The sequence below is a fragment of the Rhinolophus hipposideros genome (assembly GCF_964194185.1).
Source record: "Rhinolophus hipposideros genome assembly, chromosome: 4".
Lineage (NCBI taxonomy): Eukaryota > Metazoa > Chordata > Mammalia > Chiroptera > Rhinolophidae > Rhinolophus > Rhinolophus hipposideros.
In genome coordinates, this window is record NC_138050.1 from 101,931,641 (window position 1) to 101,947,905 (window position 16,265).

The window sequence follows — 16,265 nt, forward strand, 5'->3', positions numbered from 1 at the left end:
TTGGTGAGTTAAAACCCGTATTTACCTTCTCTTTCCTGTATTAATATGAAGTTTTCAGGTTGCAATTATTTAGCGTAGTTTTGGCATGAAGCATATGTCCTGGAGGGAACATACATACAAATGCATATGAGTATAAATACTTATGTGGATGGGCGTAAAGTGATCTTCAGGCAGCATGTCTCAGAACTGATGACTGTGTGCAGAGATGGAGACACAGTGAGAACACATGGCTATTTCAAATATCCCCCAAAATTTTAACTATTATTTTCTAGAACTGTTTGTATGCTGCATTAAAAAAAAAAAACTCAAACAACAATATTGTGGTGTGTTCATGTGGCTTTCCTGCGAACACTAACGAAAAGCAAGGCACAACAGAATTTTTTAAATTCATCTTCTGTCTGCACTTCAGGTCCAACGCATCGCGGGTGAAACGAGGGGCTCAATTCCACGACTGTTCGGGGCGTGTGCAGCTCAGTCTATGAATCTAAAGACCGATTACACGGGCGATTAATGAGAACGATGGCAAATGGTTTGTAAAGACGAAGGACTGCAGTAACACAAAGTGTGACTCAAGCAGCCACCTCCCCACAAAGGTGACCCTTTCCTGCTGTTGAGTCCCTGTGTTTAGAAGAACCTAGTGCGCGCCGAGCATCTTAGGTGTCCCAGGCGTCCGAGATAACGGAAGGAGGACTACACTGAAAAGAGGACGTGCGGCCCGTGGCCGGTCCCTGTGACACACTCACCAAATGAATGTTTCCTATTATATTGGGCTTCTCATCTCCTACTTGACAGACGCCCCGCTGATGCCGGTTCCCCTCCGAGCGCTTCGTGGGGGGTCTGAACGCGCGTACGTCAGCTTAGTGCTTTCCCGTGGAGGACGCCGTCCGTTTCTGCGTCCCACAAAAGGACTTGCAGAAGAGCCAGTTGCACCCAGCAGGGGTCACCAGGTCCGTTCCCCGTCGTCCCCAGGGGCACGGCCGTCCGGGCACCGAGCGGGGAGCTCCGGCCGCGCGCTCTCCAAGGGCCCGCGGTGTCTCCCACGGCGGCTCCGTGGGGACGGACGCGCGACGCGGAGGCCGCCCCCCACCCCGCCGGAGGGGCTGTCACCGCGGTGCTGACGGTCCTGCTTCTCCGCGACTCCCTCACGGATTCTCGACGCGCGTTAAACAGGACGCGTCAAATACAAACGTTGGGGGGGAGAAGACAGTCGCTTTTTGTCGCCGCCGCATCCCCGACTTTCCCGGTGACCTAAGTGTGGCTGTCCCTGCTCCCGCGCCCACACGACCGTGTCGCCACCCCAGGTCGCGCGCGCACCGCTGCGCCCCAGGAAACCCTGTGCTTCCCCGAGGAAGGGCTTCCGGCGCCTGACGCCCCATAACGTCCTAAAATATGTCTCGTCTTTTTCTCGCCAAGAAGGGCGCTTTTCCGTATCGGCTCCGTGTCACCCGGCGAGGACCAATTACGGCGAAAAACCAAGTGCACACACGTGTGAGCGGGGCCTGGGGGGCTCCGCGCGCTTTTTAAACTTCGGCTGGAACCCCTTACTTGCGGCGCGACGTCGGGTGGTGACCAGCCTCCGCCGCCCGCCGAGTCCCGGACGTCCTGCCGTCCCGCCCGCTCCACAGGCCGACCCCGAGTTCCCTCAGCCTCTACCTCCCCCGGCTGCTCAGGGACGGGTTGTCCGGCGGTTTTCCTAAAAAGACCCATCTTTCCCTTGTTGAGGAAACCCTAATTTTTCTAAAAGGTTGGCGTTCCCACACCGGGAGTCGAACCCGGGCCGCCTGGGTGAAAACCAGGAATCCTAACCGCTAGACCATGTGGGAGACGACGAGTGTCGCTCTCAGCCGAGACAAATTGAGTCGTTCTCACTGGCTTCCGCCCGCTTGGCCACGCCCACCCCGCGGCGGCCGGCTCGCGCCTGCGCCTGCGCGGGAGCCTGCGGCGGTTTAACCCCTTCCTGTCCGCGCCTAGCCTGTCGCGTTTGCAGAGGGGGGGAGTCTCTGTCTGTCTCTCCCCTCGGTCCTGTGGGACCCCATCCAGTCTCCTGATTCTAGATTCCACGTGTACACCCACGCGGACTCGCGACGGGACGGGTCACTATTCAGAAGTCCTCACCGGAAAGCCCGCCGCGTACAAAGCGACTGGGGTTCGCCTGTTCGACTCAGCGCTGAGAAACCCCAGCTGGGTGAAGTCTAACACCTCCGCCGGAGGCCCACGCGGAGTGGCGCTCCGGTCCCGCGCGGGCTGAGCGGCCCCACGCCCCGCGACCCCACGTGCCGGACCCGCGTCCCGGGCCGACGGTGCGCCGACTCCCACGTGTCCGCAGCGCCCGGGGCCTGTGGACGCGGCTCCGCAGCCGGACCACGTGGGTCCCTCACGCCCGCGGCCACGACCTGGCCGCCCCCGGCTGTGACGCGGCTCGGGCAGAGGCAGGGCCTGCGGGGCATCGCGCCGTCCGGAACAGGAGAGGCCAGCCACGGGCCGTCCCTCCGACAGCCCGCGTGGCACAGCTGTGCTTCTGGGCCCCGCGTGGCGCTCACGCCGCACACAAGTGTTTATTCGCGGCGGGCTCTTCGGAGCCCATTTAAAAACTGGCTCTGGTTCTGCTGCCTCCCTACTCACCCCTGACCTGCAAAGGGACGTGGAAGGCCCTGGCTTTCTCCCCAGCTGGGGCTCCCTGCGCCGTCAGTTGTGACCCGCCCCAGCAAGAGGCGAGGCGTGAAGGCCCCCGAAATAGAGGAAGCTAGCCCCTTTACTCTATTCTTGCATTTATTATCGCCGAGGGGGCTCCCCGACGGAGTGAACATAACCCAGCGTCGCTGAAACAAGGACGCTCCGAAGAACAACTAGACCCTATGGACTGTAAACCTACTGTGTGTGTGAGACGGGTTCCCGCAGGTTTGCTCGGCTCACCCTCGTGGTACACCTGTGAGGTGTAAGCACTATACCTGTCTTAGCCGCAGCTTGGGTGCTGCTTCCTGTACCCCTGTTGCAGCTGTGAGGTTTTATTTGTTTGTTTTTTAATCAGTGAGACAAATGCCTGCCTTTGGGCAACATCTGTTTTGGACACTAAAGTCTCCAAAACAAACCTCATCAACTGCAGAAGACCGTGCACCTGTGGTTCTCAGTTTGGGGCTGAGATTCCACGTGTACCTTGTAGCTTTGTAGTTCCACTTAATGATTATATATAGAAAGTACCTTAACAGTTCTAAAGATAAAAGTTCTCAATGTAGCCCATTCGTTGGACAGGCACCCTCCTTAGGATGTTGCCAAAATGCAATTTTACTTTTGTCTCTTATTATCCCCAAACTGAGATGCACTGACTTTTCCTCTTGCCACTGGATGAAAACTTGAACTTATCCTACATAGTTCTCCACCACCCTGGCTTGGGCATGACTTCACTAGGGGCAGAGGTGAGAGGATCCGGTTCCAACTGGCTCACAGCTGTGGGCTTCTCTTCCCACTCTGTTCAGTGACATCACATTAGTAGCCTGAGATGGCCATGCTGGAGCATTTACAGAATAGGCAAATTCTCCAAGGCAGGGCTTTTTACCTGGGAGAGGTGATGTGCCCAGTTAAAAACTAGTGATGTGCTGGTTAAATATTTACCAGCACCACGTGGCCAGAGGCCGCTGTCCAGGAAAGAGATTGTAATCCACTTCTCACATCTTTCTTCTCATTTTCTCCTTTCGGGGCTCCAAGGCCCTCCAAAACTGGAGTGTGGGGTGGGCAAGAGAAAGGGGGACCAAAAGCTCCTACCGCACTGGTACTGTGAAAAGTCCTGCTTTCTGGGCCTGCACGTGTTTCGGAGCTGACTCTTTTCCTCCTTGGTTCTCTGTAGGTTCACCAGAGTCTCCCCTGCCTGGGCTCCTTGAACACTATTCTGCCAGGGCAGGTGTCACACCGGTGGTACCAGAACCACCAGTGGCTCTGTTTAACTGCAGATTCTCTCAGTTTAATTGCAGATTCTGCAAATGAGAACTTCTGGGAGCAGGACCTGGGAGTCTGAATGTTAACAAACACTTCCCCTCCCCCCAAATAATTCAGATGCCACTAGAGTTTGAGAAACCCTGAACTATAAGTTCCCTTTGATCTCTAAAAGACCATGATCCCTGAAGCACCATTTCTATCATTTCTCTTTCCTGCTCAAAAACCTGGGGGGGAAAATGGCTTCTGCTTGCCTGAGTAACATCTAAACTCCTTGGCCAAGCCTTCGAGGCTTTCCATCATCCAGCCCTCACATAACCTGCTAGCATTGTCCTCCCGTGCCCCGCTTCAGAGAACACATGCCAAGTCACCCCACTTGCTCTGTCCCACTGTCCCTTGTACTTTCCTGCTCTGATCCCGTTTTCTCTCCATACCGCCCTCCCCGCTCTTCTTTCCATGGCTGATCCCAACTCCAAGGCCAGCTCAGGGTCTTCCTGGTCACAAGTCAGTCCTGTTTCGTCTGAATTCCAAAGCACAGTCCTTTGAAAAATGTGATGGAGGCTTATGCCTTGCCAATCCTATTATTTAAGTTATTTAATAAGAAAGTCCACGAGTGAAAATCGGATTCCATAATCCCCCTGAGAACCCAGTCCCGTACTCAATCCTTCTGCCAAGGAGTCCTTCCTTTTGTCTAACTTAAATACTTCCTGCTGTACTTCTGTGGAAGCTGTCCCCCTTTTAACCACCAGCATGAACAAAATGTTCCTAGGAGGAGGAAAAAAAACACAAATTTTTGAAATTTAGCCAGAGCAGTAAGTGAGCTGCTTTTCTTTAGTTCCATGCACACACAAAAAGGCCTCCTTGTTGACACAAGAACAGCTATTCCTGTCCCCATGCACCCACGGCTGACTCTCACCGGGCAGCTCTCCCATTTCATCCACCATGTGATACTGGAGAAAAGCCCCAAACATGTACTTGTCTGGCATCTACCTTAGTCAAAGTGGTGGGTGCGATTCAGGTCCTTGCCTGTCAGTCATTTAAGGAGTGAGGATGGTTTCCATCTCTGTGGGCCCAGGAGTCACCCTTTATAAGGGCATGCCCCAATTAAACTTCACTCTCCCCAGGAGAGCTCTGGCCAGCACAGAGCTAGCCTATGGCACAAAGCTAACCTCGAAGCTCTTTTGGTAACAGCACCTGCCCCAGCTGGGGTGAGTTCATCTTCAAGGTCTAACATGGGGTTGTTTCTAAAACTGGAACTGAGCTTGGGAGGCCACTGGGATGAGAACTCTGGCCTTGTTTATATAACCCTGCCCTTCACCTCTACCCCAAATCTAGCAACTCCTACTCATCCTATGACTCAGGGCAAATACCCCTGAACTCCCCAAACTGGGTTAGGTGCTGGTTCCGTGGGCCCACCCCACCAGTCACCAGGCCGGACAAATTTCCCAGCTTCCCTCGCCATGAGACTGACAGCTCCTAATGGCATAGTCTGGGTCTCACTCTGTTGTACCCCAGAGTTGAGCACAGTGCTTCATCCACATAATCACTTACTGAACGAATCCATCTCTTAAAATATTTTCGTTTCTTTGGGGACCCTTCTATCAAAGTTACTTTTTCCCTCAAATCAGCAAATAGCAAGAAGAAAATATCCCTCGGCCAGGTAAAACTATCTCCACAGTGCAGTATCTTTCCTGACACAGCAGCAAGCACGCATGTTTGAGTGCTTGCTTACCTGACTCATTCATTCATTCAGTAGTCAGTCAGTCAGTCAATCTCAGAGGAATAGTCTTTGTTTCCACTGACAAAGCAACTAACAGAGAATCTCAGTGACCGTCATTTTAATATCTGAGCAATTGCAACACAGAACAAGGAACCACACTGTCTCCTAATATCCTCCCCACCTCGCAGACCCTCTTTCCCCCCACATCCTCCCTTCATCTGCTCTGACCACACAGGACAGGGAAAGCTCTGGAAGCCCAATCCCCATTGTCACCCCTATGTGTCAGCTCCTACCAGGACTCAGCCCTGGGCCAGAGACGAGTTTCTCTCATTTTTCTGGAGGACACACTCCAGAGCTGTGTGAGTTCAGGTATTCCAAGAACTGGCATCTACAAACTGTGTCCAGCATTGAAGTTTCCTTTTCCACGTGGCAGTTGCTCAAATATTGAAATTACGGCCCTCTGAGACCTTAAGGGAGCTGGCAGGTGGCAGCAGGCCGTGGGGTGTCCTGGCTCCTTGCAGAGCTACCCCAGGCCCAGGACTGGTGGCAGACATCCTCGGTTCACAGCGTGGCCTCTCCACATGCCTTCAGGTTTAGCACAGGCAGCAAACAACTGCTGCCTGTTCCTACCAGTAGTCCCCAGCTGCTAACAGGCAGTGGGTGACCTGGGCCTGCACTGGAGCCCCTCCCAAGAGTCTCCGAACCAACATACTTACAGGTTGGCATCAGACCATAGCAGAGCACCACCTATGAAAATGGGGAAAAAAGCTGGGTTTGCAATACTTATACCAGACAAAATAGACCTTAAAACAAAGGCTGTAAGAAGAAACAAAGAAGGACCCAGTAAATTTCCTCAGAATTTATCTGAAAAAACCCCAAATGTTACTTCGAGGGTCCTTGTGCTTCTATATGTTCTTTGCAGCATTTTTTAAAGTGGCCAAGATGTGGAGGCAGCTGGGTGTCCATCAATGGAAAACGGGTAAAGACGAGGTGGTGCGTATGAGGTCAGACAATTAAGTTTGTGAACTTGTTGCAATGATGTTGTAACCTTTTTTGATATCAGAGGGATTATTCATTATGAATCTGTACCAACTGGACAGACAATTAACCAAGTTTACCATTTGGAAGTGCTGAAAAGGCTGCGTGAAAAAGTTAGACAATGCATGGCTCTTGCCAACAATTCATGGCTCTTGCATCACAATAATGCACCAGCCACACGGCACTGTCTGTGAGGGAGACATTTTGATGACATTCAGGACATCAAGGGTAATATGCTTTGGAAGGTGAACTAGGCGATGGTGTCAGTACATAGCTTCCCAAGGGGAGTACTTCGAAGGTGACTGTAGTGATATTCAGCAGTGAGGTACATAGCATTTTTTCTAGGATGAGTTCGTGAACTTAATTGTCCAACCTCGTATACACAATGGAATATTGCTCAGCTATGAAAGAGAATGGGTTCTTGCCATCTGCGGCAGCATGGATGGACCTGGAGGGTACTGTGTTGAATGGAGTATGTCAGACAGAGAAAGATAGATGCAATGTGATTTTGCTTATATAGAGAATCTAAAGAACAAAATAAACAAACTAAAAAGAGAAACAAATTCATAGATACAAAAAACATTTTGATGGTTGCAACGTGGGAGGGTAGGCTGGGGGGGTGGGGGTGAAAAAAGGGGAAGGGATTGAGAAATACAAATTGTTTTTTACAAGTTAGTTATGGTGATGTGGGGTATACCATGTTTCCCCAAAAATAAGACCTAACCAGAAAATAAGCCCTAGCATGATTTTTCAGGACGACATCCTGGAACATAAATCCTAATGCATCCTTTGGAGCAAAAATTAATATAAGACCCGGTCTTATTTTCGGGGAAACACAGTAGTATAAGGAATATAGTCAATAATACTGTAATAACTATGTATGGTGTCAGATGGGTACTAGATTTGTTGGGGTGATAGATGGGAGGGGGTTGGGGACTAGGGTAAAAAAGTTGAAGGGATTAAGAAATACAAATTTGTTACAAAATAGTCATGGGGATGTAAAGCATAGGGAATATAGTCAATACTATGGTAATAACTATACATAGTGCCAGGTGGATACTAGACTAGTCAGGGGGATCACTTCTTAAATTACATAAATGTCTAACTACTGTGCTATACACATGAAATTAATATAAAATAATATTGAATGTCAACTGTAATTGAAAATTTTTAAAAGGGGGGGGAATTGAAGGGAAATACGTGGTCCAAATTTACAGGTATAAAACAAATAAGTCATGGGGATGTAATGTACAGCATGGGGAATATAGTCAATAATATTGGGATAGCGTAGTACCATGTCAGATGGTTGCTGGACTTACCATGGTGATCACTTTTTTAGGTATATAACTATTGTGTACCTCTGAAACTAATATAAAACTGTGTGTGAGCTATATTATTAATAAAAATATTTTTTTAAAAATTTTAATCTCGTAACTTACCCCCTAACCTCTGCTCAGAAAGATCTTCATTGTTGTTTACGGCTTGATTAATTGGCTGATGCAATCAACAAACCAGGCATGAAGATTCATAAGGCCTCTGCCCTTCCAAAGTGACAACCTACTTGACGTCACATGATGACTAATGAGCATCTCAGAGTTAACATGTTTAAAACTGAGGTCTTGAGAGCCCACCACCCTCACTTCCCCAAACCAGATCCTTCTGGAGTCTTCTCCATTTCCATTCATAGCGGCTCCATCCTCCCTGTTGCTTCAGTCAAAAGTCCTGGAATCAACAGTGATTCCAATTCTCTCTCTCATTCTACATCCTATCCCTTGGGAAATCCTATTGACTATCACGAAAGTATATCCAGAATTTAGTCACTTCTCCCTACCTCTCTGGCCCAAGTCACCACCACCTCTTACCTGGATCACTGAAGTTGTCTCACTCCTGCTTCTACGTACAAGCCCCCACCCCCCTGCCTATTCTCAGCACTGCAGCTGCAGGGATTTTTAAAGACAAAGCAGACCATGTCACTTCTCTCTTTAAAACCCTCCAAATGGCTTTCCATCTTACTCAGAATAAAGGTCAAATGCTGACTATAATCGGCAAAGCTCTACATGACAACCAACTGTTCCAATGAATTATTCCAAACCACCAGACACTGTAGCACATGACCACACAACACTTCATCGTAGCAGCAGCAGTGGTCACCACCCCTCCTGCTCAGACACCAGCATGAACTGCCCAGCATCCCCGCATGAAGGGTCTGAGTCCAGCTCTACAGGGCCCTGCTCCGAGCTTATACTTTTCACACAATCCCAGCCCCTTGCCATGGTCCCCCAGCCTTAGGGGTGATCGCTGTTTCCTATAATTCTTGCCTCTGGGACACCTCAGTACCTCGTCTTTTCTCTTCCCTAATTCCTGGCTAACAATCCTTTATTTGAATTTCTCTGTTAAAATACACATGTGGTTTCCGTCTCCTGATAGGACTCTTTGGTTGATACAAGTCCAGTTCTGAATGTCTACTTACCCTGCTTGCTGCTTTGTTTGTATACTGTGACACCATTCATCGCCGTTCATTCAACTACCACATGCCAAGCACAGTGCCTGTGGCTGGAACACAAGGAAACACAAAATGATCAGTTTTTTGTACTGTTAAGTCCCAGAGCTTACAGTGCAGTGGAAAGAGACAAATGAAATTATCACACAAGTAAGTATAAAACTGCAAGTGTGGCAACGCTAAGACAGGTACATGGTGCTGAGTGTGTAAAAGGACCTGACCTACATAGGGAAATCAGGGAAGGCTTTCCCGAGGTGATGACTGAGCAGAGGTCCAAGTTTAAGCAGGTAATAACAAGACATTCGGGAAAAGGGAAGAGCTTTCTAGGCTTGGAGAAGAGCAAAGGCTGCTTGGCAGGAGCCAGCAGGGCAAGGAGCCATGGCTGGGGCACAGGAAGGTCACGTGACCTGCCCAACATCATGATACAACCAGGGTCCAAGGTGTGCATTTGAGCCCAGATCTACAGCCCTCTGCTCTGTTCACACCAAGCCACCCTAGCCAGCAACCACGGTCTCCTTTCCACTCAAAGCTTTCCAGAGGGACAGAGATGGCAGTGAATGCTCACTCCAAAGAAAATCACAAAGTAGAATGTGAAAAAGAACAATGGCTTTGAGGTACAGAAACTGTCATGGAATTGTTTGTGGTGTCTTTGTTGAGTGTGCCCAGTCTGGGTCTGTGGAGTCCTGGGGATGGCCTGCTACTCAGTGTGGTCCTCGGACTGGCAGCAACGGCACCTCCTGGGAATCACCTCCAGGTTCTCAGGCCCCACCCAAGACGTCTGAATGAGAAACTTGGGAGGTGGGGCTGGTGACCTGTATTTTAACAAGCACGAGGTGCAGAGCTTCTCCTGCACACACCACGTCTGCAGTAGTGGTACCCAAACAGTCTGACCATCCTAACCACCGGGGGAACTTGTTCAGCTATTCCTGGGCTACACCTGTCTACTAAAATCAGAATCTCAGGGGTGGAGCCTCCATTCAGACAATCATCCTGGTTTGGGAGCCACCGTTCTCCATCAAAGCAACAGTGTCTGCCAGTGAGCAATTCATTTTCAAATGCCATTTTTTCTTGCCAGGTAATTAATAAGTACCACAGGCTCTACAAGCCAGACTCAGGACATAATTTTATTGATATCATCTATCTTCTCAGCTCTTCAATTTTAAAACAGTATCTTTCACAGGTTTCTTATTTTGATGTTTTTTGATAAATATCTCCTTGTCTCAGTCTCGTATCATTATATCCACCAAAAACTATACGAGATCTCGTAAGTGCTTATCAAAGTCAAACATTGTAATTTCAGTTGCGGTCTAAATATCTGTTCTTAAAAATGTTCCCAACTTTCAAAATATCAAAAAGAAAAGCACCCAGCCTTGTAATACAAACATGCATCTAATTCAAACCTTTTTCTTTTTCCTGCTTTTGCAAGGAAATACATTTTCTATCATAGTGATTCAGCATTGTCTTAAACATACAAATAAATATGGGAGGAATTAAGATAATATTATGTCTAAAAACAAAAAAACAGGAAATACTTCCAGAGCTGAAAGAATAGATATTATCCTAAGTTCATTTTCAAACAACAGCATTTTCAAGAATTTTTCCATCTTAGAATTTTTTTATATCCTGGGATTTATGCAGCTCATCCGCAAATAATATTAATTGGTCTACTGCAGGTAAGCAAGGACATATGACTTCTCTCAAAGGCTACCGTCCCAGTGAGAAGGGACAAAATAGTGGTTGCTGTAACAGAAAAAAAGACCCCAATTATTGGTTATCTTCAGACAGTTTAGCAGTGAGGGCCAGCAATCTTTGATTGTGTAAAATCAGAATTTGTGAGGTGGCTGCTGTCATCACTCCAATAAACAAGGAAGCAATTTCAGTAATTTTAAGAAAATAGAATGCATAGGAAGGAAGAAAAGAGAGCCTCGATTATGTAACTCTGCCTTGGAAGATACTAAAAAGAAACCACTAACTGTAAAGTTGCATAATGATAAAGGATTGTTTCCTATTAATGGTACTATTATCTTCAAAGAAAAAAAAGAGAAACCCTTTTACAGAGAACAAAACCAAGAAGACGGTATCAAGAAAGTAAACCATTTTTCCTGCAAAAATAAAGGGATTAGAGAAAGTCTAAGGTCTTCTTCTGTAATTCAACAGAAAAGGGAATTAAAAAAAAAAGGTAAAAAGATCCCTATCTTATACCATGCAAAATAGATTTAATACCAAAATACATTATGAAAATATTAGAATACATATAAATGAAATGTGATCCAAAAATATGGTGAATGTTTAAATGAAAAAAAATTATTACAGTAAAAAACACATTGCCATTAATTCCCCTCAAAATACTCCCTCGCTTTTATCCCATTGTTTTTGCCACTTTCTGAAGCAGTTCTGAAAGTCCTTTCGTGAGTGTCTTTAGTTGCACTGTCATGGCTGCCTCGATGTCCTGAATTGATTCAAAACGTTTCCCTTTCATTGTCATTTTGACTGGGGAAGAGCCAGAAGTCAGATGATGCCAGATCTGGTGAATAAGGCGGGTAAGGACACACCATAATGTTTCTATTTGACTGAAATTGCCTTACCAGAAGCGATGTGTGACATGGAGACTTTCCATTGTGATCATCAAATACAGTGAATGCTGCTGCCAAGTGCCATCCAAAGGAAAGGCAGGGATCTCCAATACGGGAAGCAGTACATCGAACCTTTGTTACAGTGTGTAACAAGTTTCAGCTTGTTTGGTGCAGTCAGTCGGTGTGAGCTACGGTTCAGAGGTGTGTTTTAAAATGTGCCGTAAATCATCCTCCATCATGACAAAGCTCCGTGTCATACATCGCTCCTGGTGTTCGGCAATTTCTGTCAAATAAAAACATTACAGGGTGTCCTCATCCACCTTATTCACCAGATCTGGCACCGTGCAACTTCTGGCTCTTACCCAAAGTCAAAATGACCATGAAAGGTAAATGTTTTGAATCAATTCAAGACACGGAGGCAGCCACGACAGCACAACTAAAGACACTCAGGAAAGAGGACTTCCAGAACTGCTTCAGGAAGTGGCATGAACAACAGGATAAGTGTGTTCGAAGCGAGGGGGAGTATTTTGAGGGGGATTAATGGCAGTGTGTCTTTTACTGTAATAATCTTTTTAAAATTTAAACATTCACCATATTGTTTAACCACACCTGGTATGGATGGCAGAAAGCCCCAAAGCCATCAAAGAAAAATTAATAGATCCAACTTCCCCAAAAGTTAAAACACTAGCAAGAGATTGAATATTTAACAAAAGATTAAGATCTATAACAAAGCGTTTGTACAAATCAAAAAGTTAAAGACAAGCAACCAACAGGAAAATAATTAGAACAATTCACAGAATGGCCAAAAAACAAAACAGAAAAATGCTCAGCCTCACTAGTGTCAGGTAAAGGCAAAAAAAAAGAGATGTCATTTGTTCACCTGACAAGAGTAACAAAATTACTGCATTTGCTGTTTTCCGATGTTCTCCTCTCTCAGCAATGTCATCTAAATATAACCTATGTTACAAATGGAAGGTCCCACACTGGGGACCCCTGCACTACTGCTCTGGACTGGACCAGCTCATGGGATTTGGGGGGATTCCAAGGAAAGGCACACCTCCCCAACCAGTGCCATGTGGGGTACGGAGAATGAAGCCTGGGCACCATGTCCTCACAGTCTTACTTCTCAGGCACCTGAAAGGTAATTCCCAACCAAACTCAGAGGAAACGCCTTTTTTTTTTTAACTTTAAGTCTTATTCACTGGCACCTTTCATACCTGAGCAAAACCAGTAAAAAGATTTGTAATACTGGTAAGAGCGTGGGTGAAAAGAAATTCTCATGTACTTGTCCAAGAATAATTTTCAAAAAGTTGGAAACATAACATAGAAAGCAAAGGTCAAAAGATTTATTTAACTTATTGCCAAAGGATCGCGAAAGATGACAAAAGAAGGTACCAGAAAAGAATGCTGGAGTAAGATTACACAGTCAGGTGCTAATGTGGTCAGTGTTCTACAAGGCTAAACAACTGTAACCTCCCTACTCCTAGAGAAAGGCAACATGTCACTCCACCAAATAAAAATCGTTTACAGCTTATCCACATCATATAAGCTAACATTTGGCTTTACAGAGTCCGGGCTCTAATCCATTGCAAACAGAAAAGTGTCAGTTAACCATTAGGTAGGTTTGTTTGACAATGTTCTAGCACAGTGGGTTCCCGAACATTTTGGTCTCAAGACTCCTTTACACTCTTAAAACATGAGAATTTCCAAGTTTTTGTTTATGTGAGTTATATCTAGTAATGCAGCATTAGAAATTAAAACAAAACTTAAACAGTAATTCACTTAAAAACAATAAATTCATTTACATATCAACATAGGTAACATTTTTAAAATAAGAACTCTCTATTTTGTAATAAAAAATTTTAGTGAGCTCAGTGGCATTGTTTTAAAGTTTTGTAAATCAGTGGGATTTCAAAATAATTTACTGATGACAGTAATTAGAGAGGTTACAGAGACTATAGCAGGAATAACCGAAGACAGCTAGTAAGAGTATTGAGAACAACCTGAGTTCGTCTCTAAAAACTCACACATGTATGTCTTCAACTAACACCTTGGAAAATTGTACAAAGCACACTTCCCATTAGTTGCCATAGTAATGACAGCATCACCATCATGTAGCCTTTGGGAAACTCTACTGTACATCCATAAAAGAAATAGGAATAAAAAAGTCAAATAATATCTTAGAATTATGAAAATAGTTTCAATTTCATAGATTCCATGAAAGGGTCTTAGATACTGCTAGAGGTCCCTGGACCACAGTGAGAACCACGGCTCTAGTGTGACATTGAAAGGGCACAGTAATACACTTTCCTGAAGTTTCAGTACGTTTTCTTAAAAATCATTTTTAATAAGAATGTAATCTGATACAGCCTTTTAAAGGGCGTTTGATCTTTGAACCTAAGACTCTTTCCTACAGAAAGTCCTAGGTACACACATACACAGACACACAGAGTGGGTATCACTATAAATTCAGCAGTGTTCATTGAAGTGTTATTACCATTAGAGAAAAAGTGGAAACAAACTTCCCCATAGGGGAATGATTTAAAAAGTAAAAGCGTATACATACATACAGGCGGGCATACACACGTATGTACGTACATATGCACAAATACTCGTGACCTATTGTCAAGTCAAAACATCTGCAAAGCAATATCTATGATTCTTCTATTTAAAAACAAAATTCGTATGAGCATATTTAGATACTTGTAAATACTCGTATACATATTGTAAAAGTCTGGAAATACATGCTGAACTGTTAACAGTGGTGTCTCTGGAGAATATGACGAGAAGGGAACAGAGCAGAACAAACCTCACTTTTTAATTTTATATACCACTGGATCATTTGAATTCTTACAATGAGCATATTACTTTTGCCATCAAAAAAAAGAAAAAAAGAAAACAAGGCAACAAAAGAGACATAGCGACTAATTGCAAGGTGATATCCTGGACTGAATCATCAAAAAGGACCAGTTTGTAAAAAACTGGTGAAATCCAAACAAAGCCTATAGTTTAGATTTACAAACTGAATAAAAACATTTAAAACAAGAATCAGAAAAACATATAGACACAAATTGCGAATACCTGGCCCAGGAAATGGTGGCCTGACCCGCCAGTAACCAGAAGTGAAGACCGCCAAGCACTGGGATTTGTAAACCCACACACCACCTTTGGAAGGTCCTGGAAACATGAGTTTTTCCCAGGTGTGTACAAAGTCCAAGTTGCCTGGGAACAGAAGGCCAACAGAAGATGTCTGTGGCGCTCTTGATGAGAAGACTCAGAAAGCGCTGCAAACATAAAAGCCGTAACTGGTGTGTCACTATGCACTGCCCTGAGGGGACAACCTATGGCAACAGCTGCAATGCACGGAATTTCAACTTGGGGTTTCTCCGCACATTCTGAATGTGTCTTCGTTACTCCATTCATTCAGTTACTGTTTTTGTCCTCTCCCCGTGGTGAGGAAGAAATGACGCGTTCCGTGTGCCACACCCCAGAGGCCTCCAGTGATGCCAACAGGAGACTGGTCTGAAGAAAGCCTGCCCTCGGAAGCTCCTGCTTCCACTGCAGAGTGACCATTCGGTCCACTTGTGCGTCAGGCAAACAGTTACCAGACAAAGGACGGGAAGAGGGAAACTCATATAGTAATTCACAGTGGGCTGTGAGGGTTAGAAGCCATCACTGGAAAAGCTGCCCAGCGCTCCACCCACGGGCTTCCTGTCCCTCCCCTGAAAACGTGCTGACCACCTAGCAGTGGCGAGCCCCACCATTCCCACGGAAATAAAAATGCATTGTCCATTTCTATTTTTAATGGGGAAAAAAGATGCTAATAATAGTAAATAGGAAAATGGGTTGAGCTTTTAAATATGTCCAAAATATAGTTTTCCAATATGGCACTTTTGATATACAAAACAATGTGCAAAATGAAATACACAGAATGATCTTAACTGTTACCTTACGAAGTTATAGAAACTTAATGTCTGATGGGATAGTTGATGGCCTTAAGGGAGTATTAATTTTTAAAGATATGGTGTTTCCAAAAAAGTCCTTATCTTCTAGACATATGTACTGACATATGGGGATAAAATAATATGATGACTGGGCATTTGCTTCAAAATAATCTCAGGGTGGGGAAGAATGGGAGAGGGATGGAGGGTAGAGAGCTGTATGAGGTAAAGACTGACCATGGATTGATAAAAGTCTTGAAGCAGCATGATGGCTGGGAAGGGGTGTTTTTACATTACTCTCCAGACTTTTGCGTGTGTTTGAAATTTCCCAAAATAAAATGTTTTAAAGAGCCATAAAAAGGAGAAAAAAGTGTAAACAAAGATGTTTACTTGAAAAACTACAGAATATGAGGTTTGACAATTAAGTTTGCGAACTCATCCTAGAAAGTGCTACATACCTCATTGCTGAGTATCACTACAGTCACCTTCGAAGTCCTCCCCTTGGGAAGCTATGCACCGACACCAGTGCCTAGTCCACCCTTCAAAGCAATGTTGGAACTCTTTTT